A 15458-nucleotide genomic window follows, 5' to 3' on the forward strand; every position below is an offset into this window, starting at 1 on the left:
CGCTCTCATCTTGTTCAGGGACGTCGGGGTCTCTGATTATGACAGGCGTCTAACGTTCCTTGCACAAATATCGATTTGGGAGGCTGAAGAAAACGTTCTTCCATACATCCTATGGACGCATACAAAACCGTTGGAATTTTCGAACGTGGGCAAAGGAATTTGTCATCATCAGGTGGTTCACAGTATCAACGTTTGGTGTGGACTTCCCGGAAATAAATTAATTGGGCCTTGTTTATACGAAAATAATTTAATTGGTGATCAGTTCCTAAATGTTTTGAGGGAGGTTTCACCAACACTAGTATATGATGTTCGTCTGCAACAACGACAAAGAATGATTCTCCAGCTTGATGGATGCCCCCCCCCCCCAGAAGAATATCATATAACAGTGTTGGTGAAACATCATAAATCGCACATAATTCTTTGCATCGTCTTACGGGATAGGTGGCTCGGACCTCATGGCCCTATCTATTGGCCTCCCCGATTTAACTCCACATGGCTATTTTCAGTGAGCCCTAATTTAATTGTAAAATCCGATTGAACCATTGTTTTCAGCGTAAAAAATTCTTTAAAATTATGTGTCAGGATATATAAGGTCGTATTTGAAATTTTGAGGTTGAACTGGGCCTGAGGGCCTGTATAATTTTACACAAAAAAAGTTAAAAATTTGAACCTTTGAAACTCAAGCATATTATGCTCTGAAGAATGATTTACCTCATTCTTAACCACTTCTCGTAAATCCAATAATTATTAAATACATTTAATTCAATTCGTTAATGACTTTACAATTAACCCATTCCTACTCCTCACATGTAGCATCTGATCATGTATATCGGCTAATACGGAGACTGTAATGCAAAAAAAAAAAAAACATGTGTACAGATACAGACTGATATGTGTCATAGTCAAAAATGTCTGTTTAGAGGGATCTTCCGAAAAAACACAAAAGTAGCGACAGTATGTATATTCCCTTAAGAAGAGGTTTTCTTTTCAATCATTTTTATTAGGGGAGATATACTTTTTCTCTTATGTATCACTAGGGAAGGGCAGAATTCAAAGCAACATCCTAACAAGGTTGATTAAATGAATCCTTGCTTGTTTTATGATTGTTTATTTTTTTACTGTTGTAAGATTTTGCAATAAGTTTGAATACGTTTGAAAAATCATTATGAGATTACGCCCAAGTCAAATAAAGGTAAAGATTTAGATAAACAGGGGGCTGCCTAAGAAGGGTATCCACGGGTAGCAAGTCCTTCTGAAAAATTATTCAATTATCAACGGACAATTTTTAATTTTTGGATTTAATTTAGGCAATCTTTAAGTGTAACTCCCGGTACACCGTAATCAGAAGAGGAGGTTCAGTTGATGCGTGGGATACGTCGGGTCCTACACGAACGTCCAGAAAGATCTTTCAGGGCCATCACGTAGAGGATCCCACGGATCTCCAACCGCCTTGGGCAACGTTATAACTAGCAACCGATATGCGTTTGAAAATAAATTTAATTTAAACTAAAATGCCCTGAATGGTTGGAATTCCAAATACGATTGGGAAAAAAATCGATTAAACTGTGTTTTGAACCTCGCGTGGGCGGCTCAGCCTCTCTGCACCTGGATTTCTATACGAAAAAACAGTAAGTCAATATTTCTCTAAGTTCCTTATTATCAACCACGCCTTATTCCGTCGCGTGAAACACCGTGTAAAAGGTTGAAAAGAGTAATCATCACGGAAAGTTTCACCCATAATACATTCAAGAGGCATAAAGGAAAAGAAGAACAGTAGTGCTCAGTTTTGAAGCCACGCCCGAGCATTCGGGTTCATAATAAGCCTCAGAAAGATCATTTCCGACAAGGAAATGCGCCGTTATAAAACTTACTTTCTAATTTCAGCGTAGAGATATTTTAAAACCTCCGTAGAAATGTTTTGGCTGACGTGTAAAAAGAAACCTACAATGGCATTGGAATTTCTCGCGACTCGAGAGCTACTCTGACATAGTTAATATCAGATTAATTTAACCTTTTCAAAATGACAAGGACTTAAGACATGACAATCAGTCCTGGGGATGTTAATAATTTTTATTTTGTATACAATATGTGGATTAATATTATAACTATTTTTTTAAAACGAGGGTTCGGAACAGAAGAGGTCATCTCAACCCTCGGGGTGCCGGTATTTTTGAAAAAATCCCATTTGTAAGTATGTCCAGCGGCCCTGCAACCTTTACCTTATAATGCTGAGCGCCAACAAGTTTTTTATCTATTCTTCTTGCTTATGGACAATTTATAGGACTATTTTTTTCTTTTTCGAGGTTTCAGAGTAGTCGACACTATCTCCTCTATTCTAAAGTAAGAGTATTGCTTAGGTACGTTCCTAGATGTAGCATAGGAGTTAGATAAACTCTGGCACCCGGACATGCTTTGTAAACCTAAACGCTTCCTACCCAATCCTAATTCTTAGCCTGAAATCCTATCCCACCGACCGCTTCTTCTAGGTTCTAGGAAGTCAGATAGATAGAGACCATTCTTGGTCGCCTCTTTTATGTCATTTATATTGCCGTCCTACTATACACCTTGACGTATATCAAATTTTATCCAAGCTACCTACCTCTAACATCCAAAAAAACCTTGAGCCTATCGAACAATCGAAGAAAAACTGGAGGACAAGACTGAATGAAGAAGAATGTTATACTTGAATGGTGGGATCAGGACAGTTGTTTTTGACCTTGTGAGAAGAAATAAAAAATAAACCACAGCAAAAAAATACAAATAAACACCTTTTTTCAATTTTTTTGAAATAAAAATGAATAATACAGAATAAATTTCTTTTTTTAAATTCAAAATAAATAATACAAATAAATACCTTTTCTATATTTAAAATGAATAATACCGATTAAAACCTTTTTTAACAATTAAAAACACTAAACCAATACTTTTTCTTCAATTAAAATTAATGACATTGTGCCGGCAATAATAAAGAAAATCAATTGACAGAAATAAAATAATGAAATAAAATGTTCTTGGGACAAGTGATTACCCTGCCAGTGCAGCTCGATGAAAGTCGAAGGTAAATAACTGTCGAACTCAATCGAAGCCGGTTGCCCAGTCCGATGAGCCAGAAAGATCTCTGTCCAGAAAAAAGGCCGTTGAATCCAGAAATATATATATTTTGTCGTCCCCGGGGAAAAAGGCGAGAGCGCAGAACCGCAAAGGCGAGAAGCAACATGTCTGGCGGAGCCGCCGCGCATCAAGCGAATTCTGGTGCACTCGCGCTCCAATTTGAAAGTTGTTATAATGTGTTCAATGTACGTACACATAAAAAACAAGTCTTACTTTCCACTGTACATCAACAAAAAGGCGATACTAACTTCCAATCAAGTCAAATACCTGCAGAGCGCAGAATGACTTAGATCTTAATCTAAAGTCCCCTAAGAAGCAGCTTAAGACGGCTTGGACAACTTCGACGACTACTAGTAACGAAACCTGATTTGACCGTCAACACTAAAGTAACCAAAAAGTTATATAAAAGACATTACCCCGAACACTGGACATCCGAACTATCGGTTCTTCCAAGCCATCCTACACCCAGCTAATACAATCCTTCAATCAAAAGTCCTCAGATGAATCGTCAAAGCTACTTACTACGTTACTAACCTTATTATCCACAATGACCTCAATATATATACCAAAAGTTTCACACCAACCTCTCGTTCCATTATAACCCTACCGTTCAACCCTTCTCTACACATTCACATCCCGAGAACCCGCCATGTCCCTTAATCGACGGTGGTCTCGAGAACTGCTTGCCCCTTCATCCTTCACAATGAGTGCTAGCATTCAGTCAAAATCCAATTTAAAGTTTTATCGATAAACAAAGTTACAAGAAGTAATAATAATAATAATTGCTTTATTAAAACAAAATTAAAACTTTTTCGGTAAATTAAAGAACAAAAGAATTATGGACATGAAACGTCCGATCCCTCTGCCAAAGGTCATTGGTTTACAAATAAATAAATAAATATATAAATAAATATATATATATATATACAAAGTTTTAGAGAAGAGAGAGAGAAGAAAAAATACAACGTGTATATAAAAATAAATGTGCGTACAAGTATTAAAAATGAGTTCTATACCCAAAATTTTGATAATTTAGTAACAACGAAAAATTAAATTCTTGAATCAATTCGTATCTGTAGTTCCAAGAATGTTTAGCATACCGATTCAAGCACTGATAATTTGAGCCATTCAAGAACCGCAATAGCTCATTTCTTGGGAGAGTAAAACAACCAAGATGTAAGAGCCGAATCATCAGCCAAAATCGAGCACTCTGGCAAAAAGTGAAACACAGTATCGACGGTATACTAAAGCTACCCCTATTGCACACAGCTCAATTTACATGTACAACTTCACATCTCAGCTTAAAAGCCCATCTCAGTTCACACAAGGAACGACCGTTAAAATTAGGCTTCTCGAAATAAAAAATGGATGAAGCTTCTACTTCCTTGCAAAAAGACAAGTGTGTAGATCGTAATACTCAATCTTCCCGATGCTGTGGATCTTGGAGAAGAGACCAGAAGAATGAACATGCCAATAACAGATGTGGAAATAGTAATAGTTGTGTAATATTTAATTTTTACTTTTTACGTTTGAATATTACATAGATGATAAATTGAACAATTAATAAGGAGAACATCGACCCCGGCCTACAAACGTTTTGAATAACGTCGTTATCCAAGAATTTCAAAACGTTAGAGAGTGAATAATTACAAATTTTAAATCATCACATCCTGAAAGTAAATTGCAAAATATAAATATTAAACTATACCCACATAAATGCAAATGAAGGAAAAGTGGAGTGAAAACCCGTAAGGGAATATTTTTCAGGGCGTGGGGTGGAGATTGTGAGTCACTCTTATTTTTTTCACCTCCTTTGGAGCTTTTTAAAATAACAAAGGCCCAGGTTGAAACGTCCAAAATCGTGGGATCAGAGGTGCGTTGTTATATCGGAAATCAAGGCCGTTTTTCTTTTTTTCGGTGGGCAAAAAAAAAATTCCCGAATAGATTTCCAATTTCTTCGTGCCGATACTACACGCAATTTGGCCCGAGTTTATTACCGGGTTCCGGGGCGAGATATTTGCCGACTGGTCGTTGATTGTCGGTTTTGCTGCTATATATGGAACTGGCAAGGACGGACGCTACGATTGAATATCGGCTCCTCCGTGTCTCATCGATGGAAAAGAAAACCGAAACCAGTTTAATTCTTAAAATTCAGATTTATTTTTTTACTAACTGGGCTTAGCCAATCCAAAATAAAAGATACAGCACTGAGCCAATCCAAGAGATATTCTCAAATGACATAGAAAATATTCTTACAAAAGTAAAAATTACTAAGGAAATGTTATCACAAACAAATAAAACAAACAATAAAATAAAAACAATAAATAATAAGCAATAATTATAAATAACTTATAGGCGTAGAGTATACCTATAGAGTAAATGTTGTCGTACATCCCAAAGGATGCAAGATAAGAGGGACACAAAGGTACGCCCCCTATCGTAGAAGCATATTAAGAATATGTTTCCAGTATGTTTATAAAAACGACATTTGTCCAACATTGGATTCGGATTATGAATCATACCGCTCGAATATACCGGGTACGTTCCTTCCCGATTACTCTGGGATACCCTCCTCGTATTTTAGGCGATATGTAACTGTTTTCCAGATCTCCTTACTATATCTACAAAAACGGTTTAAAATCAATGGACTGAATAAAGTGTGCATGGTTTGGCCCTCAATTAAAGAAAAGTAAAATGTACAAGGTTCCTTCAGAACTAAGCATCTCCTCCGCGGAACTTTAAAGGCTCTTGAGTATGCTTGCCTAGGAAAATCAGCTAAGCAGCCAGTCAATTCTGATTCTATCAGATTCTAAAAGTGCTTTGGAAAGCATAAAAAATCTCAATTTAAAATTTGGTGGTAATTATTTGGTACAAAATATTAGCATTAAAAAATAATTAAAACACTAATATAAGATTGTATTGGATTAGGGGTCTTGACAAACTATCAAAACGCGCCTTGTATGAAGATAAAATCGTTAATGCCCCTAGTCCCGTCGAGGACGCGAAACGATGTCTCCAAGCGGAGATTATTGAAGTGGGGTATCATAAATGATACCATACCTACAGGTGTTTTCTATACCTCAGTTTATCCTAACCTAAATAAGAAACCTTGGTTCCATGGACTAGCCTAGACAAAAAGGGACAGCTCAATGATGAACAGGCTTAGGTCCGGTCACAGCATTTGTGAGGTGTACCTACATAAAATAAAGAAAACAAGGACTAATTTATGTATAACGTGCTAGATTGAAGAAGATATGTTACATATTATTGTGGACTGTACGAAATATTCTGAAGAGAGAAGATTGTTGCTTGATAGATTGTACTCAATGAAGTGTATTGACAAGCTAATAAACTACAGATCCTTACTTTTCCAAAAAGATGACAAAATATACCGGCTCCTAGTAGAATTTATATATAGCAACACTTTAAGACTAGAATTAGATAAAATGTTATTTATTTGTTAATTAATTTAATTGTTAAATAATTACGTGATTATTTAATTGTTAATTAATTACTTGATTATTTATTTGTTAAATGATTTATTGATTATTTATTCATATGTTAATTATTTAGCTAATAATAAGCTGCTTATTTATTCTATTTTAATATAAATCAGCTCGAAATTTGGACGTGTGAATGGTGAGCAAATGTCTAGTTTTATGAAAGGGATCCCATGGTTAATGTGAAAACACAAGGTCATTAAAAAAATATTCCAATTAATTATATTAACTAATCCTTTTATCTAAGGTTTTTGGTTGAGATGAAAATTAGTGTCACGAGGGACTCGAAGGGATTCGAACCTTCGGCTAATGGGCCGCTGCTCTGACCACTTGAGCTATCGTGACTTCGATCCCCTCTGACACCAACCAACTCACGATCTCCCCCCAGCCGAAGTTCATGGTCCGAATCCCGCTCGTGGCACTAATTTTTCATCTCAACCAAAATCGTTAGATGAAAAGAATAATTAATATAATATAGATATGATTTTAAAAAAATGGTATACAGTAAAACATTATACAAATATAAAAAAAGAAATATTTTGAGAAATCTTAGACCTATGCCAAAGAAATTCATATTTCACATTTCATAACATCATCATTTAATAACAAAATATGTATAAACCATTTAATGGACTGCCAATGTGAGGTAGCTTATCTTCTGTTATAGCAGAAATATATATCAACGAAAAACAAGGTTATGAAATCGGAAAATTTAAGAATAATATTCCTAAAAAATACGTAGATGACACCCTGGTATGCATATAGAAGAAAAACTATAATGTAATGTTGGAAGTTTAGATTAAAGAACATAAAAAAATAAAATTTACCACAGAAATAGAAACTCCTAAATGTATAGCGTTCTTGTATTTGTTTATTACACGAGCCGACAACCACAGTTTCAGCATAAATCTACATAAAAAGCCGAATACAAGCGGAATAATACTTAATTACTTTCATCGCACCCATACAAGCAAAAATGTAACGTAGTCAGAAATAATGTAAGAAGATGCTTGAAAGTTAGCGACTATTCATTTCACACAAAAAATTATAAAATATAAAAAGAACCTTACAAAAAAATAATTTTCCAACAAAATTAATTAATATAATCATAAATACAGAAAAATTCCGATTTTATAATGAAGCAACCGATGACAATAGTACCAAGACCGTGGAAAACAATATAAATCCAAAAAAGTCCATAAGGTTTTTGGACGTTAATGGCCTGACAGAAAGATTATTAAATATCATAAAAAATAAGAATGGAACAAACAATTTACTTTACAAATATATACATAATCGGGTGAATAGATTATTACCACCCATAAAAGACATGGACAAAAAGGACAAAATAAATAATAATTATTAAAAAATTATTTATTTGTCCCAGATTCTGAAGATGATCTAAATAAAGATCGAAACGTTGGCACTATAAAGAAATTTTTTTCTAAACCAACATCACACAAGACCGCATCTCACGATTTCCAAAAAATCATTAATTATTACTCGCTAAATACTGCACATGTTTGTTAAACTTTTGTTTGTTTTATCTCAACTAAAAACCTTAATTAATTGAAAGATATTAAATGGTCAAGCGGTCCACGAAAATTAGTGAATTTAATAAGTTAAAATGAAGTCAATATCTTCAATAAAGCTCTCCATGGCCATTTCATTTGTCGCCGAGAATCAAATAGATTACCCGACATTTGAAAAATGGCAAAAAGGAGGGAGAATTCAAAAGGTGGGGCTGAGATGGGAAGTGGATCGAAGTCGCGATAGCTCAAGTGGTAGAGTAGCGGCGTATGTAGCCGAAGGTTCGAATCCCGCCCGTAACACTGACTTTTTATCTCAATTGAAAACCTTAATTAATTGAAAGATATTAATTGGTCAAGCAGACCACGAAATCTAGTGAATTTAATATGTTGGGTAAACGTTTATCCGTGTACGGTTTCATTAATTATTAATTTTTACTTTTTTTAACAGGAACTTGTCAGCCAAAGGAATAGTTCGATCTAATTATGTGTAAATAAAAATATAAAATTTCTTTTTTGAAATTGTTGAAGGGAATTCATCCCCATTCGTAGAAAATGGGCAGAAATTCTATCACAGTGATATACAAAATGTTTTTATGTATTTGTATTAACTAATAATATCGACTGTTTTGCATAATAAATCGATCACTGACCTCCTTTATTTTTATTGAAGGATCGACATTGACTGGAAAAGTTGAAAAAGGCAAAAGCAGCTGACAACAAGGCTGCTTAGCCTTGAAGTCAGTGTTTTTTTGAAATCTACCTTCTTTTGTTTTTGAAAATGAAAGATATTACCTTTAACGTTTTCGGAAGAAACTAGTACAAAATGTTTCATACTTGAGGCAAGAGTCGCTTTACTCTTTTTATGAGCACATCGAATACCAACAAAAATAGAAATGTTGCGAAAAGTAATTATAAGATTCCGATCTGAAAATAGGCCTTCGTGCCGTTCAACAACCAAAGTGGTTCAATAGAGGACAGAATCGAAACCCATTATGTTTAGCACTGCTCGATATATTTTATCAACCTCTAGGATAACATATAAAAATGTGACCTCTTGCGAAAAAATGTAAACAGCATAATGATTATATGATCGTTCAAGGTCTGAAGGTAAAGGTAGCTTTACCCTTGGCAGTTTGACGTTTTATTTTCAATCATGTTCAACAAAGGTATCATTAATCCTCTAAGTCCTGAGTTACCTAGTAGCCTTATACAATGAAAATATTTAGAGAGAGAAAAAGTTAAAATATTCGACCCGGCCTTCCTGTCATATCTTCTATTATGACATTCCTTTCAGTAAAAAAAAAATGTGATAAGATAAAACTGATCCCGGTTGCTAATTTTACACTTCGTTAAAACAGACGACTTTCATATGTCAAGGATTTACTAACGGTTTGCAAATAAGACAATTAAATCCTAATTACTTTGAACGAAGGTAGTCATATCCTATGCAAATGCCATCGATGGCTATGAAAAGGCTAAAAGCAATTACTGAACAATTAAGATCTCGATGCCACGCCCGTAAAAAGAATTTTGTACTTTAAAAAAAATTAGACAAACCATTAGCAGTGATCGGACACAATGGACGTAAGCTTCAACAACTGTATATAGTAAAAAAATGTACTTTAACACTCAAAAGACAAAAACAATCCATCTTGAACAACTATCATAGAAGTAAATGAATTCGTTATTTTAAGTTCAGTTCTATTTACGGTCGGATTGTTTCGTGCCTATTCAGCTCTTTGTCAGGACAGATCAACATAAGACTTGTCAGGCGGTGGTGGAAATGTCACGAAAATTGTTTCTAAACTATGCAAAACGATATTCTTCATATAACTGTTTTTATTTTTTTTCCTGTGAAATATTTCGTGAAAATGAGCTCGATTTCTCTTTCTAGCAAAATTGTGACGTCTCGTTGATCCTTGAGGTGAAACTTGACGAACATGGATTTCTAATTTGACACGCTGAAGATGGCGGAATGACGAAATTCGTCTGACAAACCAATCCATCGAATACGTGCAGACCGATCGGTAAGTACCACATTACAGGGTAGCAACCCTTTTTAGGGCGAAGAGCAATTTTTTTCCTTTTGATTATTTTAATTTTATAAGACAATTTTTTTTTAATATATATATTTTTTTAAAGAGAGTAGTTCTACTTTCAATTTAAGCTACCATCCCCCCCCCCCAAATCTATTTGTTTTATTACAACAATTTTTTTCTTATTATCTGTCTTAAGGAACAATGTCGCTGAAAACTAGTCAAAAGTAACTTTAAAAAAAAGGTCAATTTTAAATCTCTTCTCCTAATAATTGGTTAATTAAAAATATACCTTTTTGTCCCAGTATGAATTATTTAAAAAATGAAATAAATTAATGCCTTACATAGATCAAACTTTTTTCTTTTTGGCCATTGTTATTACCATTAATTTTGAGCCCTGACCCGAGAGGGATTAGCCAGGGCTCCCTACAATAATTTATTTCAATATTATTTGTTTTTTTGATTGATTGATTTTTGATTTTAATTTTACATGAGATATTTTGTAAGATTTCTTTTCTTTCATATTTCTTTTCTTTTTTCTTAATTTCTTCCTTCTTTTTTTTTTCAAATTACGCTTCTCAATTTAAACTGACATGACCCCCATCGTGCATGTATTTCTGGACGGTTTTATATATCAACTTTGCGATAATGTTTGACTGACTTGTAAATTTATTGTTTACGTTTGCTTTCACATTTTGTCCTTGTGGTGTTGGAACGAACAACTTTATCGATTCCGGAAGCGTCTTCCTTATTGCGAGCGGAGACGTGCTGGATTGATGTTGGATTTTGTTCAATCTCAATTACTAGAATGATACGTGCCAATTGAGAAGAAAAACGAATGAATTAGAAAGACAGAATTTATTTCAATCTGTTATTGTTAGTGTTTATAAAAAGCCTAAGTAATAGTATTATATGGTAGTAATAGTGGTAGAGCATAACTATTTCATTAACATTATATTTTACTTATAACTTATAATTGGTTATAAAGCATACGGTTGGGTATAAGGAACATTTATTCTTACGCAGTAACGGTCAACAACAATGAATCTTTTTGCAGTCAATAGACTACGGATTGTGTGAATTGTTAAAACTATCACGTTTCATACCAACCCGAGTATTACTACGTTATTGAGAGTCTGACGGTAAACGGAAATGGACAAAAAAAAGAAAAAAAACAAAACAAAAAAAACAATCATAGCCGAGTTTAGTTTAACTGAATTTCATTCGACTCGAGAACTTTGAATTTTGATCCTTAGTGGCGAGTGGGACTAGCCTTGGGTTTAGGAAGCTCTCTACGATATATACTCAAAGACAAAAACCAGATATTTGTTTATTCTCCAGAAATAACTAGGTATAAAGTTTAATTTAAACTTAAAACGTAAACACAACAGTAATAGTTGTGTGGTGTTTAGTGACCGTTTAATGCTCTCAACACGACACACAAAGATGACACATCTACACGGAAAATACTTCGGAAGACACTGAGCCCTGAAGATGATCTCAATAAAAATCGAAACGTTGGCACGATAAAGAAAATGTGTTTCTAAAACCTACGTCACACCAGACTGCATCTCACGATCTCCAAATAATCATTAATAATTATTCAGAAATCGTGAGATGCGGTCTGGTGTGATGTAGGTTTCAGAAAAACATTTTCTTTATTGTGCCAACGTTTCGATCTTTATTGAGATCATCTTGTTTTTCAGAAACCTACATCACACCAGACCGCATCTCACGATTTCTGAATCATTATCGATTAACGGTCACACAAAAAATCATTTATAAGTTGTTTTAACCTTTAAAATGTTATTAATCCTTGTACACTCTTTAGATTAAAAATGGAGAAAATCAGTTTAATATCGAGCATTACACAGCCAACATATCGAATGAGTTAATTGGTTTGTTAAATTATTTTCTTTGGTGAAACACTAAATTAGAGAAAAAAAATTTTTTTTCTTCCGAGTATGGTTTTAAGCGAAGATGTCGCCCGGGCAAATGCTATGATCAATCATCCACGTTAATCTACAAGGTTTAGGGCACTGGAAGATTCGATCGACGAGAAGGAGAATGACGGTTCCTTCTTACCGTACTAAGCAACATTCATCTATCGGCTTCCTTGATAGGGTGTCAACAACTCCAAATGTGTGGGTGAGCTTCAAAACAGTCATCAGAAGGCTTCGTGAGAGTTTGGTCTCTAGACGTCACACATCAGGTTCACTACTACTGAAGAGGCAACGAGTAAAAAGGCGAATATTCGCAAATCAACATCTCGCTTGGACACTTGATTAATAGAAGGCTTTTCTCTTTACAGATGAGTGGTAAGTGTGAGGAGAAGACGAAGAAAACATTCATGTACCATACAGACAATTATGGTATCAGGTGGAATTAACGTCCATGCTCGTACCGAACTGACTATCATACAGAATGGATCTTTGACTGCATTAAGGTACACGGCCAGCACATCCTCCTGACATGAATCCCATAGAACACTTTTGGGAACTTGATAAAGAGACATATCGATCGACGCCTCCAACAAGGGTTAAACATCCACAAATCGTTTTTCTTGAAATGACGAAAACCAATCACTTATTCACTAGATGCCTAGGCTTAAGGCTCGCTGCGAGGCCGGAGGAGGTACGCGTTATTAAGAGCAAAACTTGGTAATAAATTATTAGTTAAATTTTAATCTTCACTGACAGACAAAAAATTCCACCCACTATAACTTGATATGTATATATTTTTATATATTAATTAAAGTTTCAAGTTTTTTAACGTTTAATAACTGAATCTTTCTCTAAAAAAGTAATTAAAAAATAATAATAATGTAAATTGCTAAGGAAAATGAAAAAAAAGACGGACAGATTAAATTTGTTTAAATTTTGGTTTAGATCTTTAACTAACATTTCAATATCATGTATTTCCTCCTCTTGCCTTAATTACATCTCGAAGACGCCTCGGCATACTTTCTACCAGTCTGGAAATGTCTCTTTGCTGGGGTTTAGCCCATTCTTCATGAAGAGTACTTTCAAGATTGTGGAGTGTATCAGGGAACACAAAATTAATAAGTTGTTTTAACCTATATAGTGTAACTAATCCTTTTACATTCTTTAGATTAAAAATTTAAAAATAAAAATCAGTTCAATTTCGTCATATTCGTCTTTTGAGGTTATCCCATAAATGTTCGATGGAGTTCAAGTCTGGGGAACGGGCTGGCCAGGCTAAGACTTTGGTGTTATGATGTTGAAGGTACGTTTGCAATGTACGGGCAACATGTGGACGTGCATTATCGTGCATTAGAATACGATAATCAATCATTATCAATCATTGAGGATAGGCAACGCATGATGTTCCAAAATTTCATCCAGGTAGCGTGTGTTTCCAAGGGAACTCCGATGACTTTAACCGCATACCTGATGGAACGACCTTCATCATTAAGAGCCACACCACGCGCAACATCCTCAGCACTAAGTGGCATTTTTAAGTTAAAAATTGAAATTAAGAAAACAAAGATGAAAACTAAACAGTTTATTGCTTCAGAATTCAAATTAGGTTGAATAAACATTTTAAATTCCGTAAAAAGTAAAAATTGAAAAATCCTTTACCCTTGTTTTGGATTAAGGATTAAGTGTGTTTACCTCTAATTTATATTCCCAATTTAAAACAGCACCTACAAATATTTATTGATAAAAAACAATGTGACAAATTAAAGGGCAGAGTTTTCTTTTATCGAAAAAATCAAAAAAATCAATTGGGTGGAATTTTTTACCTGTCAGTGTATAACTAAATGATTTTGCTATATTTTGATGAATTTTATTTTAAATCATCATAATTAAATAATTTTTATTAAAACCCGTGAATTTCGGATCTCGTTTAATTTGGTTTACATTGAAATGTTGTAATTAATGTAAAGATAAAAATACATATGCATAGTTAGAAATAAAAAACAAAGTAATAGTGTTTTTTTTTTGTTTTTGAGTGTATATACATAAAATCGTCCCGTTATATAAACAGGCACTAAACAAAAAACGGCGAATTTCAGATTTTACGACTGGCCCATTAAACGTAGTTGTGTCATTATGAAAGTGTACAGAATGAGAGGAGATAAGAAGGCCTACAACGGATATAACAGAGACGAACAGTTTGGAATCACAGAGCGTCAAGTGGCGTTTAAGAAGATAACATCTTCGTTAAATTAATAACGGCTCGCATTCTGTCGATTTAATCTTGTTTACCCTGTCTGTTCGTCGCGAGTCCGAAAATGAGGGTACTTAGGGTTACTTGAAAATTCCATACCCGTTATTGTAGGAATGCTAGATGCAAACCGCTGTTTGTTTGAACAACCAACGATGTCAGAACAGCAATAAAAGCGAATTTCTTATTAAAGACTCTCTTAAAGATCAATTTGTATCTCTAAGCTGTAATTTAAAATCGGAAGACGAAATTTTACGCCTTTATTTTGATGAGTGCATTGACCTAATTGATACATCTTGTTAAATTAACATCGTTCTACTCCATCAAAAGGGATTTAATCCTTTGGACCCATCCTGTTCCTTGCATACTTTAATAACAATTTATGAAATATATGAACACAAGGTGAACACTAGCACAGATCAATTTACCGGGACCACCTATTTTCGCTGGTTTACATTTCTTTTAGTTTCGGCTATACGACGGTCATCAGAGAACATCGCGCGCAAGTAAATTAGCGATAATAAACGGACCAAGTAAAATGAAATATCGGTCAGTTTAATTTGTGTTCATCAACTCGCAAACCAACCATACCTCATCGTTTTGGAAAGAAGTTTTTGTCAAAAAGTTTTTAAATGAAAGTTCCTTAGTTATAACATTTCAGCAGGCTGTGAGATTTCTCCGTGTGATCTGCGGTACAGACTAGGGATGGCAACGATATATATCGAGTATATTATTATCGATATAATTGAGTATAAATACTTGAAATATACCAATGTATTCGTTTAAATATATCGATATATTCGTTTTTTATTTACGGAAAAATTAATTTACAAAAACCTGACTATACATTTTTGTTATTTATTATTGGATAAATTATTTTTAAAAAAATCCCTGTCAGTGCTTCAAATTGGATTAGAGACTGCCTCTAGCATGAGATATATATAATTATTATATATGTTATGTAATATATAAAATAATATGTATGTGTGTGTGTAACTTATCATTCTGCCTTCTGCGTCGGCATCGGCATCTACGTTTCTGTGCTCAATTTTCAAATATATTTTTATCATACCTTCCCCGGGAAAAAG

The 15458-nt window shown here is 34.2% G+C and overlaps 1 protein-coding gene across 2 annotated transcripts in view; it reads right to left on the reverse strand.

Annotated features, from left to right (window-relative positions):
- The window catches only part of LOC106661321 (tyrosine-protein kinase Abl), a 140824-nt gene that overhangs the window by 89499 nt on the left and 35867 nt on the right, over positions 1-15458 (reverse strand). The gene's annotated exons all lie outside the window — the stretch shown is intronic.

Source organism: Cimex lectularius, unplaced genomic scaffold, assembly GCF_000648675.2.
Source record: "Cimex lectularius strain Harlan isolate CLEC.00 unplaced genomic scaffold, Clec_2.1 scaffold23, whole genome shotgun sequence".
Lineage (NCBI taxonomy): Eukaryota > Metazoa > Arthropoda > Insecta > Hemiptera > Cimicidae > Cimex > Cimex lectularius.